This window comes from Suncus etruscus, chromosome 14 (genome assembly GCF_024139225.1).
Source record: "Suncus etruscus isolate mSunEtr1 chromosome 14, mSunEtr1.pri.cur, whole genome shotgun sequence".
In the NCBI taxonomy this organism is placed as follows: domain Eukaryota; kingdom Metazoa; phylum Chordata; class Mammalia; order Eulipotyphla; family Soricidae; genus Suncus; species Suncus etruscus.
Genome location: NC_064861.1, coordinates 32,487,750 through 32,504,028, shown reverse-complemented (window position 1 = coordinate 32,504,028; position 16,279 = coordinate 32,487,750). Strand labels below are relative to the sequence as shown.

The 16,279-nt window shown below is 44.1% G+C and overlaps 1 protein-coding gene across 1 annotated transcript in view; it reads right to left on the bottom strand.

Annotated features, from left to right (window-relative positions):
• The window catches only part of AFF4 (ALF transcription elongation factor 4), a 95,774-nt gene extending 95,700 nt beyond the window's left edge, over positions 1–74 (bottom strand). The window contains exon 1 of the mRNA XM_049786819.1: positions 25–74. The gene's annotated coding sequence lies outside the window, so the exon portion shown is untranslated. The remainder of the gene's footprint in view (positions 1–24) is intronic.
• Between the last annotated feature and the right edge of the window lie 16,205 nt (positions 75–16,279).

Sequence of the window (16,279 nt, the reverse complement as noted above, 5' to 3'; positions counted from 1 at the left end):
AGCTTCCCTCGGCGGCCGTCTCACCTCCAGTCCCGGCTCCGCTAGGCCCGAACCATCTCCCGCAGCGGGCCTGCACCTTCGGCGGACTCGGCCAGCACCTCGGCGGGGATGGGTCGAAGCTCGCTGCGCCAAGGACGAGGGGGCTCCGGGATGCGGGACGGAGAGATCGCGGGGGGGAAAAAGGCGTCGCTCCTCACACGGCCCCGGCCCAGGACCAGCCCCGCTCCATGACGCTCGGGGCGGCCCGACGAGGAACTGGCAGCGCCCGGGATCCCCGCCCCGTCCGCCCGTCCGTCCGCTGCTGCTGGAGGCGGCGGCGGCGGCGGCTGGCTTGGCCTCCCTCCCTCCCTCCCCTCCCGCAGCCCGGACTGGCACTGACGCAGCGGCCGCGCCACCCATGTGACCCTGCCGGGCGGGGAGGGGCGGGGTCACGTGGTGTCATTAGCCCCGCCCCTTCTTGGCTCCGCCCCCAGCTCGGTCGCGGAGGTGAGGGGGGATCCGCGTGGGGGGGCAACGAGGCCGGTGACGTTCGACCCCGGACCTCGCGAGAGGACCGGCCTCAGGCCCCAGAGGCTAAATTAAGGCCCCGGCTGGGTCTCCGCTGGCAGGACCAGGCCTGCACCTTTCGCGCACGCGCGCACCCTCGTCTCCTTCTGCGCGTCGACGCAGGCGAGGTTCTTCCGAAGGGCGGGGTGGGGCCGGGCCCGGCAGGATCGACCGGTTCTGGGGCTTTTGTGAACTGGGCCCCCGGTGGCCCGCCTCTCCTGGGGGGTCTTACTCTGTCCCCCCCCCCATCCCTCCGCTCCATAGATCTGCCTTTGGTGTGTGGATCCCGAAGCCCCGAGACTCAACAGGTCCGGTGAAAAGGATTGACATCCGCAGGGAACTCTCATGACGTCCTCCTCCAGGCCCCTTGGAACCTGGTTGAATTCCATAGTGGCCCAAATGGCCCCACTTTGCTCCGGGACACCCTCCTCTCCAGCACCGTGATCGAGACACTTTCTGCCCCTGATATTGTTTTTGTTTTTTGGGTTTTGGTTTTGGGGCTACCATACCTGGCAGTGCTCAGGGGACACTCCAGGCTCTGCGCTCAAAAATTGCTTCTGGCAGGCTTGGGGGACCTTATGGGATGCTGGGATTCGAACCACCTACAATTCTGTGTCGGCTGCTTGCAAGGCCCTACCACTGTGCTATTTCTCCAGCCCCTAAGACTTGTCGTTTTGCACTCATTTCCTTCATTCCTTAACATCCTGCAAGTTAGAGCCAGGCAGAATTAGATTGAAATCATAGACGCTACATAGGATTTATAGTGTCCCATGAAACTGAATGGTACCTGTCCAGAAAGAATGGCCTTGGTTCTTTCTTCCCGCTCCTTCCTAATTAATTGCTGTGAAGAAACCCCATGAATCGGGGTGTTCTTTAATGTGGGAAGTTGGCTTTTGTCCCTATTTTCTACTAGTTACGAAGCAAGCATTTTAATTTTCTTTTTTAAATAAAAGTCAAGCGTTTTGAGAATAGTACAGTAGTAAATTATAAAAGGAGGAACTGGAGAGAATAGTTGAATGGTAGGGCGCTTGCTTTGCAAGCTTTGTGCACAAAAAAATAAAAGGAATGTGCATAATTAAAATGTTTTTATCTTGCCTAAAAACTGGTGATTTGCCAATAAGAGAAAAATTTATCTTTTGCTTTAAATTTGGGGGGATTTGGGGGTTGGAACGATATCACAGTGGGGAGGGAGTTTGCCATGCTCGCAGCCAACCTGGGTTCAATCCTGGCATCCTATAGAGTCCCCAGAGCCTGCCAGGAGTGATTTCTGAGCGCAGAGTCAAGAAAAACCCGAGTGCCTCCGGGTGTGACCTAAAGATAAAAATTATTTTGGTTTTTGAGCATGTTCCACCGGGTAACAGGATACTGCCAGGGTACAGAGGCCTCACTAAGTATCTTTATGAGACATCTGATATCTCCCTTTCCCCCCTTTTTTTCTTTTTACCAATTTATACCCTTCCATCCTTGGACTTTTGGGGGCCACGCCTTGCAGCTGGGCATGCTCACTCCTTGGGGTGCTGGGATCATCCCTAAGTCTCCTACACATACTGCATGAGCTCCTTAACAACTTTAAAATAATGGTAGTCGGGCCGGAGAGATAGCATGGAGGTAATGTGTTTGCCTTGCATGCAGAAGGTCAGTGGTTCTAATCCCGGCATCCCATATGGTCCCCTGAGCCTGCCAGGAGCGATTTCTGAGCATAGAGCCAGGAATAACCTCTGAGTATTGCCGGGTGTGACCCAAAACCCAAAATAAATAAATAAAATAATGGTAGTTTGAGAAATAATACAGTGGGTAGGGTGCTTGCCTGTGCATTACCAAGCCAGGTTCAATCCCCAGCACTACAGAGGACTGAGCACCTCTAGGAATGATTCCTGAATTCATCTTATAGCCAGGAACATACTGGAAGCACAGCTGGTATCACCCAACAACTAAAAGAGAGAGAGAGAAAAAAAAAAGCTACAGAAAGGACTATTTGTCATTTTACATAAGAATTAAAGAAATAGGGCCCAGAGAGATAGCACAGCGGCGTTTGCCTTGCAAGCAGCCCATCCAGGACCAAAGGTGGTTGGTTCGAATCCCGGTGTCCCATATGGTCCCCCGTGCCTGCCAGGAGCTATTTCTGAGCAGACAGCCAGGAGTAACCCCTGAGCACTGCCGGGTGTGGCCCAAAAACCAAAAAAAAAAAAAAAAAAAAGAATTAAAGAAATAGTAAAATGCAAATGAGAGCTATTTACTCAACTTTACAAGCAGGTCCTATGCTTGCTTGGGTTTTTTTTTTTAATAATTTTTATTGAGACCTATGCTTTGAAACAAATATTATGTGGTTAATCTTATGATCATATACCATACTTTTTGTTTGTTTGGTTTTTGGGCCACACCCAGTGGTCAAGGGTTACTCCAGGCTCTGAGCTCAGAAATCACTCCTGACCAGCTCTGGAGACTAGATGAGATGCAGGGAATCGAACCTGGGTTGGCTGTGTGCTAGAATGCTCTACCCACAGTTCTATCAATCTACCCCCCCCCCATCATATGCTTTATGTTCTATAAAGGATTATGATCGGGCTGGGGAAATTGCTCAAAGAACAGGAGCACAAATGAGAGCCTATTTTGATACACAGCAATGCCTTGTTTCTTAAACATAGACTAATAGGGGCCTCTGAGCACCATTGAGATTTTTAAAAGAAACTTCTCAAAGCATGCAAGAGGGGGAGGATTAACACCATAATGATTTGGGGGTGGGGTACTCAGAGGTTACTCCTGGCTCTGCAATCAGAAAATGTCAGGCTAGCTTCAGGGACCATGTGGAATGCTGGAAATTGAAGCCAGGTCTGTTCCTGCTCAGCCTAGCGCAAGGCAATTGTCTTGCCACTATATTATCGCTACTGCATAATGATTTTATTTTGTTTTTGTTTTGTTTTGTTTTGTTTTGGAGGGGGTCACACCCGGCAGTGCTTAGGGTTTACTCCTGGCTCTACGCTCAGAAATTGCTCCTGGCAGGCTCGGGGGACCATATGGGATGCCGGGATTTGAACTACTGTCCTTCTGTATGTAAGGCAAATGCCTTACCTCCATGCTATCTTTCCGGCAGCATGATTTTTGTTTTTGTTTTTGTTTTTGGGCCACACCCGGTGTTGCTCAGGGGTTACTCCTGGCTGTCTGCTCAGAAATAGCTCCTGGCAGGCACGGAGGACCATATGGGACACTGGGATTCGAACCAACCACCTTTGGTCCTGGATCGGCTGCTTGCAAGGCAAATGCCGCTGTGCTATCTCTCTGGGCCCCGCATGATTTTTAACATAAGACGAGACCTTGATTAAAAAACCCTTTAAAAAGGTGAGATTGGGGCCAGAGTGATAGCTCAATGGTAGGGCATTTGCCTTGCACACAGCTAATCCAGGAAAGACATCTGTTCAATCCTCAGTGTCCCTTATGGGCCCCCAAGCCAGGAGCAATTTCTGAGCACATAGCCAGGAGTAACCCCTGAGTGTCACCGGGTGTGGCCCAAAAAAACAAAAAAGAAAAGGGGGGATTGGATGGGGCCAAAGCCCCATTGGATAGGGCATTTGCCTTAAATGCTGCCAACCCGGGCGTTCCATATTGCTCCCAAGCCTACCAGGAGCGATTATTGAGCACAGAGGCAGGAATAACTCCTTAGGGCCATTGGGTGTGGCCCAAAAGCCAAAAAATAAATAAAATAAGTAAATAATAAAAGAGGGCTTGGGGTCAGAGAGATAGCATGGAGGTAGGGCATTTGCCTTGCATGCAGAAGGCCGGTGGTTCAAATCTCAGCATCCCATGTGATCCCCCGAGCCAGCCAGGAGTGATTTCTGAACATAGAGCCAGGAGTTAGCCCTGAGTGCTGCCGGGTGTGACCCAAAAAAATAAAATAAAATAAAAAAGAAAGAATTACTCCTGACAGTACTTGGACCCATAAAGTCCAAGGGATGCTGGAGATCAAACCTGGGTTTGTCACATGCATATCAAACATCCACTGTACTATCACTTTGGCCCTATGTTATCATTTTTACTTAATCCCATGTAAACAAATTAAATGTTCTATCTTTAACTGTGTTCCAGTACAACATATGGCAGCTTCACATAATAGGGAAACATTAGAAGATATTTAATTCTCATAAAACTATAAGCTAAGGGGCCATAGAGATAGTATAACCAGTAAGGCACTTGCTCTGCACTTAGTTGACCCAGATTTGGTCCCTAGCATTACAACAGAGTTCTGCAGCACTACCAGTTTGATCCCTGAGCACACAGAGCCAGGAGTTAGCACAGTTGGGTACAACCCAAAATAAATAAGCAAAAGCTTAAGCTTTAAGTCGTATTTTTCTTTAAAACTTTTGCTTTTTGTTTTGTTTTTGGGTCATACTCAGCAATACTCAGGTGTTTCTCCTGGCTGTGTATTCAGGAATCACTCCTGGCAGAGGTCTAGGACTATATGTGGTTCCTGAGATTGAACCTGAGTTGATCATATGCAAGACAAAGGCCCTAAGTGCTGTATTCTGGCCCTTTCTTTGAAACGTTTAAATATTAGACTTTCTATTTTTTATGTGTGTCTATAAACACTGGGGGATAGGAGAGTAATTGAGAAATTTAGTGGCAGGAAATGAACAATGGTGAAGAGATGGGTATTAGAACGGTGTATGACTAAAACTCAACTGTCAAAACTATTTTTGGTTTTTGTTTGGTTTGGTTTGGTTTGGTTTGGTTTTTGGGTCACACCCGGCAGCGTTCAGGGGTTACTCCTGGATCTACACTCAGAAATCACTCCTGGCAGGCTCAGGGGACCACGTGGGATGCCGGTATTCAAACCACTGATCTTCTGCATGCAAGGCCAATGCCCTACCTTCATGCTATCTCTCGGCCCTTTTGTTTTTGTTTTGTTTTTCGGCCACACCCAGTGATGCTCAGGGGTTACTCCTGGCTCTGCACTCAGAAATCGCTCCTGGCTTGGACCATATGGGACACCGGAGGATCAAACTCTGGTCCATCCTAGGTTAGCGCATGCAAGGCAAACGCCCTACCGCTTGCACCACCGCTCCAGCCCCAGAATGGGCATATTTAAATAGACATCTTCAAAGAAGATCCAAAGGGCAAAAAGAACAGAGAAGATGCTCAACATCATCAGCTATCATAGACATGCACATACAGATCATAGTGAAAAACTACTGCACTCCCACTAGGGTGGCTATAATTGAAACGACAGCTAATTATGAATGTTAATAAGCGTGGAAAAAATGGAACACATAGATTGCAGGTGGGTTTGTTAAATGGGACAGCTACTTTGAAAAGTTATCTGTCAGAAATACAAAAGGCTAAGATGCAGTTACCATCTGAGGAGAAATCCCATACCAACTTATATCCCTGAGAGAACTCAAAACATACGTGCTTACAAAACACTGTGCAGAAATGTTCAAAGTAACATTGTCTATAATAGCCAGAAGATGCAAACAACCCTACTGTCCAACTGGGAGTGGATCAACAAAATGTGATGTGCAATATGTGTATACAATCTCACAATCAAAATAAGTGAAATGCTGATACAGACTACACAACAGATGAACTTTGAAAACATTATGCTGTGATCAGAAAGATATTTCAAAAGTCTGAAATTTTTACAGACGTTACATGCAGGATGGCCTGGTTTGGTCCCCGGGACCACATAATTTACCACCTGGAGCAACCTCAGTCACCACCAAGAGTGACCCCAAAACACACAAAAATTGTGCACAAATATATGATCACTTCTTCCTAATTATGTACCCAAGGGTGTTGAGGACAAATCATTATGTCTCTTTAATAATTAAAGGAAGAAGGGGTCAGAGAGATAGCATGGAGGAAAGGCGTTTGCCTTTCATACAGAAGGTCAATGTTTTGAACCCTGGCATCCTATGGTCCCTGGAGCCTGCCAGGAGCTATTTCTGAGCATAGAGCCAGGAATAACCCCTGAGCACTGCCGGGTGTGGCCCAAAAACCAAAAACAAACAAACAAACAAAAACAAAAACAAAAACAAAACACTACACCTGTAATAGAAAATCTTTAAGTTAAGGAACTCTGATAAAACTTGTGTGTGTGTATGTGTGTGTGTGTGTGTGTGTGTGTGTGTGTGTGTGTGTGTGTGTGTGTGTGTGTGTGTATGAAGGGTGCTTTTGGGCTACATCTGGTAGTGTTCACGAATAACCCCCAGATTTTAGTTTTTACCACTTTTACCATTTTTGATTTACCACTCTTGGTGGTTTTGAGATCTCAATGGTGCTGGGGTGTCAAAAGTGGACCCTTTGCATATAAAAAATGTGCTCCAGCAATCTCCCCATTCTTGATAAATTTTTGGAGGGGCCACACCCGGTGACACTCAGGAGTTACTCCTGACTACGCGCTCAGAAATTGCTCCTGGCTTGGGGACCATATAGGACGCAGAGGGTTCAAACCGCAGTCCATCCTAGGCAAGGTAGACACCTTACGGCTCCATGCCGTGGCTCTGACCCTTTGATAAATTACTTTTAATAATTCTTCCTTTTATTATTATTATTTTGGGGGGGGTTTGGATCACATCCGGCAGTGCTCAGGGGTTTTTCCTGGCTCTATGCTCAGAAATCGCTCCTGGCAGGCCCCGGGGACCATGGGATGCCAGGGTTCAAACCAATGACCTTCTACATGAAAGGCAAATGCCTTACCTCCATGCTATCTCTCCGGCCCCTTCTTCCTTTAACTATTAAAGAGACATAATGATTTGTCCTCAACACCCTTGAATGCATAATTAGGAAGAAGTAATCATATATTTGTGCACAATTTTTGTGTGTTTTGGGGACACTCTTGGTGGTGCACTGAGGTTGCTCCAGGTGGTAAATTATGAGGTCCCGAGGACCAAACCAGGCCATCCTGCATGTAACGTCTGTAAAATTTCAGACTTTTGAAATATATTTCTGATCACAGCATAATGTTTTCAAAGTTCATCTGTTGTGTAGTCTGTATCAGCATTTCACTTATTTTGATTGTGAGATTGTATACACATATTGCACATCACATTTTGTTGATCCACTCCCAGTTGGACAGTAGGGTTGTTTGCATCTTCTGGCTATTACAGACAATGTTACTATGAACATTTCTGCACAGTGTTTTGTAAGCACATATGTTTTGAGTTCTCTCAGGGATATAAATTGGTATGGGATTTCTCCTCTGATGGTAACTGTACCTTAGCCTTTTGTATTTCTGACAGATAACTTTCCAAAGCAGCTGTCCCATTTTACAAACCCACCTACAATCTATGTGTTCCATTTTTTCCACTCTTACTAACATTCATAATTAGCAGGCTATCTGGCTACCTGCTCAGAAATAGCTCCTGGCCGGCACAGGGGACCATCTGAAATGCCGGGATTTGAACCAACCACCTTAGGTCCTGGGTCGGCTGCTTGCAAGGCAAATGTCACTGTGCTATCTCTCCAGCCCCACAGGTGTAGTTTTATAATTTTATAAATTTTATAACAATACTTAAAATTTGTACATTACTTTAAAACTTATAGGATATTGGGGCCGGAGAGATAGCATGGAGGTAAGGTATTTGCCTTTCATGCAGAAGGTCGGTGGTTCAAATCCCGGCATCCCATATGGTCCCCTGTGCCTACCAGGAGCGATTTCTAAGCATAGAGCCAGGAGCAACCCCTGAGCACTGCCGGGTGTTACAGGAAAAAAAAAAAAACTTATAGGATATTATTAAAAACTTTGAGAAATTAAATGAAAACATTATCCTGAGTCAAAGACAATGTGTCCATCTTAGGAAATATATAGAGACAAAAGAGTGGTTTTCTACTCCTAGGGATATATCCTAGAAACACAAAAATACAATAGAAAAAAAATGCCTTCCTTACACCTATATTCATTGCAGCACTATTTACCATAGCCAGCCTCTGGAAACAACCAAGATGCCCTTCAAAAGATGAATAGCTAAAGAAACTGTGGTACATATACACAAAAGAATGTTATGCAGCTATCAGGAGAGATGAAGTTATGAAATTTTCCTATACTTGGATGGACATGGAAACTATTATGCTGAGTGAAATAAGTCAGAGGGAGAGAAATAGACACAGAATAATCTCACTACAAACGTGTTCTTAATCACGGTGCTTAAGGATTTTTTAAGTGTTTTCTATGGTTGCATAGTTGTTGGGAAAACAGGTACTGACTGCTAATTGATTACTCAGACATTTGCTTTGGTTTACAGCTTCTTATTTGTTTGTTTGTTTGTTTTTGGGTTTTGGGTCTCACTCGGCAACGCTCAGGGGTTCTTCCTGGCTCTATGCTCAGAAATCGCCCCTGGCAGGCACAGGGGACCATATGGGATGCAGGGATTCAAACCACCGTCCTTCTACATGGAAGGCAAACGCCTTACCTTCATGCTACCTCGCCGGCCCCGTCTCTTCTTTATTTTTAATTTTGTGAAGAAACTTAGTGGGTATTTACTTTTAGTTTTGATTTAGGCCTGGCCCTGTTGGGCTTGTCAGGGATCAAATCATGTCCATTGCGAATAAGGCAAACACCCTCCCTTCTATACTGGCATTCTGGCTCCTGTTTACATTTTCCGACAATGGCTTTTATGATCCTCTCTCAGGCAAATTTATTAGTTTCTGCACTATCCTTTGGGCTCTTGTAGTCAGCTCTACTCAGCACGGGGGGAGCTAGATGGGAACATTAAATCTGAGAGTCAGGATCATTGTGGATCTTAGGAGCTTTTGAAAAAACACAACAACAACAAAAACTGCAGGTGTGAAAGATGATTTTTTATTGTAAAACATTTTTTTCCAGGGTGAGAGGATGTAGCTCAGCAGTAGAAAAAGCACTAGCCTTGAGGATCTGAGGCTAGAACTCAGCAGCACCCTTGAGGGGGAAGCATGAGTTTATATTGTAATGATGTTAACCATAGGCATTAAGGAAGATATGCAGTAAAAATTCACACAAGGCTCATACTCTCTATACTACCAACCATCTCCAAAATCAAACCAAGAATACTACTAAGGCAAGCTTGAATACTAATTATTTTGTCAATATTCATGAATTCACTCAACAATTATCCATCCAATGTCTCTTATATACGAGATAGATTTAGGTATATGAGAAATATACCTAGACTTAAGAATTCTAGGCAATGGGGCTGGAGTGATAGCACAGCGGGTAGGACATTTGTTTTGTACGTAGCCCGTCCAGACTTGATCATTGGCATCCCATATGGTCCCCATATAGGGGACCTGCCAGGAGTAATTCTGAGTGCAGAGGCAGGAATAACCCCTGAGTGCCTCCAGGTGTGGCCCAAAATCAAACAAACAAAAAAAGAATTCTAGGCTTAGAGGCAGTAGTGAACAAAATGAAGTCCTTATTCTCTGGGGGCTCCTGTTTTGTTGAAGAAGGATCATACTCTAAACTTTCAGGTAAATGCAGAGAAGAAAAAGCAGGGCAAAGGATTAGAATGAGTGCAAGTGCTATTTTTAGATAGCTTGGTAAGAAAAACCCAAAGGAGATGAACTTTGAATAGAAACTTAAATGTGACCTTCAAATAAATGTTTGATTTAAAATATGGTCATTGTACTGTGAAAAAAAATTTGGGCTCAAATAAAAAAACATCCTACTAAATAGAAGAAAAAGTACACACTGTATATATGACAAGACTGATATCCAAGATATAGAAAGTGTGCAGAACGCTCAACAACATAAAAATAGCCAGCCTCATCCAAACTTGAGAAGCAGAGATACACTTTCTCAAAGAAGACTTACAGTTAGTTGGTCAATAGGCATATGAAAAAGTGATTGATTATGAGCTAAGTGTAAATCTAAACAACAATGAAAAATTACTTCACAGTGACAATAGGCTATATTGAAAAGTGTGAAATGGTGCCAGGATGATGGCTCAAAGAGCTGGAACACATGCTTTGCATGAAGGAGTCCTGAGATTGATCCCTGGCATCAGGGATGCATGTTCCCACAAGTATTGCTTGGAGTGACCCAAAAGACATTCAAACGATTAAATAAATTCAGAAACAGTCATTGTTGGTAGGAATATTGTGGAATATGATCAATCCTTTATTCATTGTTGATGGGACTGTCATCTGTTACAGTCTCTTTAGAAAATGACATGGAGGGGTCGAGAGATAGCACAGCTGTAGGGATTTTGCCTTGCACACAGCCAACCTGGGACGAACCCAGGTTCGATCTCTGGCATCCCATATGGTGCCCCGAGCCTGCCAGGAGCAATTTCTGAGCCCAGAGCCAGGAATAAACCCTGAGTGCGGCCAGGTGTGACCCCAAAAAATTAGCATGGAGATTTTTTTTTAATTAAGAAAAAAATCACCATATGATCCAGCAGTTCCACTCCTTGGCATCTATCCTAACACACACACACACACACACACACACACACACACACACACACACACAAAACCAATTGAGGAGATAATATAGGCACATTATGTTCATTGCAGAACTACTTATAATTGACTTAGAAACAATAACCCAATGAAAGAAAATTGATACAGAAGTTATGATATACAAATACAATGGCGACTATTCTGTTTGAAGAAAACATAAAACCTTGCCTTTGTTACAACTTGGATGGAACAAGAGTGTGTCAGGCTAAGTAAAACAAGTCAGAGGAAGAAGGAAAACTACTGGATGATCTCACTCATACCGTATTTTCTGACGTATAAGACGCCTTTTGAAACAAAAAAAAAAAAGTCAACCGAAAATCGGGGGTCGTCTTATACGCCGAGTATATCCCGAAAAATGTTTCAATATGCCGCTAAACGAAAATTGTCTGAATATTGCCACAAAACGAATTTTCCAACTCGATCCTGCACCAATCACTGCAAGACTGCTCGGACCACCTCTCTAACTCAGCCAATCCAAGCAGGTTTTTGATGCATGCAAATTAGACAATGTTCTGGACCCGAATCTACACTGTAAAAAGCCTGCTCAGATTGGCCATTCAGAGAGGAAGTCTATGACAGTATAACCTTTGAACCTTTGCATGTTGTGATTGGCTCACTGTGGTATGTGAGCACAGGAACACATGCAGCACAGGAACGTTCTGTCTGATACAGCGAATATAGGCCTAAACCTATGTTTTAACTGCAAAATTAGGGGTCATCTTATACGCCCAGTCGTTTTATATGCCGGAAAATATGATATATTGTAAAGAGACATAACAATAGAATGGATGATATCCAAATCAAAACCAGCCCTTGGACTCTGACAGTAGAGGTCAGGGGACAGAGGTGATGAGGCAAGTGACATAAGGACAATATGTCAGACTTGACATATTGGTGAAGAAACAATAAATTTATATAATAAAAGCATAAATATTCACCATTTTGCAAACCATATTACCTCCATAACAATAAAATATATATAAGCAATTATATTTATTATTAACAAATTTCTCAAAATTTAATGGCTTAAAACAATAATAACCACTTATCTCTCACAATTTCTCTGAGTCAGGAATTCAGGGGTGACTTTGTCAGGTAATAGTCTCTTGAGAAGTTGTAGTCATTTGAAGACTTAACTGGGAAAGTAGAACTGCTTTCAGGGTGGCTCCCTGGTTCAATTGCAGGCTGATGTTGGCAGTTGCTTGGAACAGAACTAAGTGCCTCTCCAGAGGAGACTCTCTAAAGGCTGCTTGCATTCCTCACTGGATGGAAGCTGGTTTGGCCCAGAATGAGACTTTCAAGAAACAAGGCACAAGTTGTAATCCCTTTTATGACCTAGTCTCTGAAGTCACACTGTCAAATTTTGTATTCTCCCACTGGTTTCTTAAATTAACCTTGGAATAAGAGGGTACTCAAGGGCACAAATAGAAGGGAATGAAGATCACGGAAATATTTTGAAGACAAAGGTTATACCAATCTAAACCATTTATTTTCTTTCAAATAGTCATAACAACTTTACATGGGGAAAAAAACCTTCTGGTGAACTCTAAAGGCAAATGTTTCTATATTTATTCAATTTCATTGTCAAGGTATGAAATATGAAATTGAATATATCTCTACGTTATTATATTACTTACTGATCAAAGTTTATTTCATTTTAATTTCTGACGTTAAATTATTAGGAAGTAAAAAATACAGGACCTGGGAGAACTCTAAAAGTACTAGAACACATGTTTTGCATGGTTTGCATCAATGCATGTACCAGCCCTGTGTTCTATTCCTAGCACCTGAGAGCACTGCCACTCAAGATCCCCTATGGGTCACCCCCAAGCACTGAACCAGGTGTTTAACTCCTGAATATTAATGGATGAAGCCCAATCTTTCAACCCCCCAAAAGTGTATAAAGTATGTTTTGTTGTTGTTGTTATTCTTGTTCTTTGGTTTTGGTCCATACCTGATGGTGCCCAAGTCTTTACGCCTGGCTCTGCACTCAAGGATTACTCCTGGGTTACTTGAACCTGAGTTGACCACTCACAGGGCAAGCAAGCACCTTAGCCCTGAACTCTCTTTAGTCCCCCAAAAATATTTTTAACAAGTAAAATTCTGGGCTGAAGAGATAACTCAACAGGCTAGCGTGCATGCTTTGCATTCAGACCTTGCAAATATATGTTCCCCTGTTAGCACTGTTGGGGAGGGCTATCGTCCTCACCCCTTCATTACACTCTTCTCATAGCACTGGGACTAGTAGACCTTGAGCACCACTACAGCACTGGGTGAGTCTTTAAAACAAGGAACAAACTGGGACCGGAGCAATAGCACAGCAGTAGGGCTAGGGTGTTTGCCTTGCATGTCGCAGGGTGTGGCAAAAAAAAAAAAAGAAAAAAAAAAAGAAAAACAAAGAACAAACTAAAGAGAAGTTGTGTGTGTGTAAGGATTTTTAGCTATAGGTTGCTTTATTTTCTATAGATAAGTGTATTCAAATAATGGAATATTCTTCAATGAAATGCAACTGTTGGTTTTCCAGAAATTTTTCTCATTTTTTTGACTCTTCTACATAGTGCTCAGAGCCCAGGATCTGTCCTAGAGATTTAAAGCCAGTTGCTCAATGCAGCCCTTAAAGGCCTTGCCTTTGTAGACTGTAATGGTCATCCCAGCAGGGTTGGAGATTTGCTATATAGTGCAAGGATGAACTAATGGGGCCATGTATATTCAGGGTATGCAGCCCTGCCCTGAGCTATTTCCCTAGCCCATTTTCTTTAACTATGTAAATAACAAAGTTGCCCTATTCACTTAGGGTCTTTTTAACTTCCATAAAAGTAAAAAGAATAGATGCCTAAGACACAATGATTTTTTTGTTTGTTTTATTTTGTTTTGGTTTTGGGCCACCCCTGGTAGCTCTCAGGGATTATTCCTGGCTCTGGGCTCAGAAATGATTCTGGCAGGCTGGGGGTGGGTACCATAAGGGATGCCGGAGATTGAACCCAGATCTGTCCAGGGTCGGCCGCGTGCAAGGCACTGCTTGCAAGGTGCTTGGGGGACCATATGGGATGACAGGGACCGAACTCAGGTCAGGCACATGCAAAAGCAAGTGCCTTATCCACTGTACTATCACTCCACTACACTCATAATGCTCCAGTCCTTTGTATCTTCTCTTTCTCTCAGTCTTCTGTGCCTCTGTCTCTCTGTTTCATTATGTTTCTCTCTTTGTGGTACCAGGAATCAATCCTCTGTCTCTTCTGTTGGTTTGCAAACTGACCCTTCCATGTAAAAGTGCTTCTCAAATAGTGGGGCACACACCCCAGGGGGGCACGAGGCTCCGTAAAAGGGGACGCGTATGACCTCAGCAAACACTATTATAACAAGCTAAGCCCGTGTTTATATCTCTGTATATCTCTGGAGCTGAGAGTTGCTGTGTCCTGCTTCAAATCCTGCTTCGAAAAATTATGCATTGCAAAATGTCCTCATTGTAGCCATCACCTCTGATTACAAAATCAGATCAAATTATTTTAGATATTTTTGTTTTGCAGGTTAAAGTTTTTTTTAAAATAAAGATACTATTTACGGGCCCGGAGAGATAGCACAGCAGCGTTTGCCTTGCAAGCAGCCAATCCAGGACCAAAGGTGGTTGGTTCGAATCCCGGTGTCCCACATGGGCCCCCGTGCCTGCTAGGAGCTATTTCTGAGCAGACAGCCAGGAGTAACCCCTGAGCACTGCCAGGTGTGGCCCAAAAACCAAAAAAAAAAAAAAAAAAAAAAAAAGATACTATTTACAGTCGCGTGGGGGGCACAAAAAATGTTTTCTTCTTCCTAGGGGGGCATGACAGAAAATAATTGAGAAGCACTGATGTAAGACAAAGAGAAACCAAAGAAGCAGAACGCTCTGAAATAGTAGATGGGGTTTTTATTTTATTATTGTCATTACTACTTTTTTTTTTTAGGCCACACCCATTTGATGCTCAGGGATTATTCCTGGCTAAGTGCTCAGAAATTGCCCCTGGCTTGGGGGGACCATATGAGACGCCAGGTGATCGAACCGTGGTCCTTCCTTGGCTAGCGCTTGCAAGGCAGACACCTTACCTCTAGAGCCACCTCGCCGGCCCTGTCATTACTACTTTTTAAGCATTAAACATTATTTTATGTAGCCACAGTGAAATTATAAAATTATTCATGATTGGTTTATTTTAGTTTGAGGACCACAGCCAGTGGTTCTGGAGGGTTACTCCTAGAGTGTTGTTATAGGATTGCTTTCTGCAGAGCTAGATGTGTTGCTGGAGCCTTGAACCCAGAGCTCCTGCATGCCTGACATGTGCTCAGGCCTTAGAGCTTACGTGGCAATTTGTTGTTATTGACTTGGGGGTCACATTTGCCTGTGCTCAGGATTTCTGGCTCAGGAGTCACCCCTGACCATATGTGGGCTGGGGATCAGATTCAAGTTGGTCCATGCAAGGCAAGCACTGCTGTACTACTGTCTCTTCGGTTCCTTAAGTGATAGTTTTTTTATTTTATATTTTATTTTATTTTATTTTGGTTTTTGGGTCACACCCGGCAGCGCTCAGGGATTATTCCTGACTCTATGCTTAGAAATCGCTCCTGGCAGGCTCGGTGGACCATATGGGACACCGGGATTTGAATTACTGACCCTCTGTATGCAAGGCAAATGTCTTATCTCCATGCTATCTCTCCGGCCCCTATTTTTTTGTTTTTGTTTTTGTTTTTTTGTGACACATCTGGCAGCACTCAGGAGTTACTCCTGGCTCTGAGCTCAGAAATGGCTCCTGGCAATCTCGGAGGACCACATGGATGCCAGGGATCGAACCTGGGTCTATCCTGGATCAGCAGAGTGCAAGGTAAATGCCCTACTGCTACGTTGTCGTTCCAGCCCTTAAGTGACAGTTTTAATGACCAAGGAAATGTATAAGACTAGAACTGGGGGCCCGGAGAGATAGCACAGTGGCGTTTGCCTTGCAAGCAGCCGATCCAGGACCAAAGGTGGTTGGTTTGAATCCCGGTGTCCCATATGGTCCCCCGTGCCTGCCAGGAGCTATTTCTGAGCAGACAGCCAGGAGTAACCCCTGAGCAATGCAGGGTGTAGCCCAACAAAACAAAACAAAACAAAAAACAAACAAACAAACAAACAAAAAAGACTAGAACTGGGTAATTTGAGTTGGCTTCCACATTTGACCACCAAATCCCCACTGCTCCCCACCACTGTTCTCAATTCTTTTTCTGCTGTTGTGATGAGCAGGGATAGCCTTCATATCAGGCTGCAAAACTCACTGTCACATTCGTTAGTTGCAATGATTCC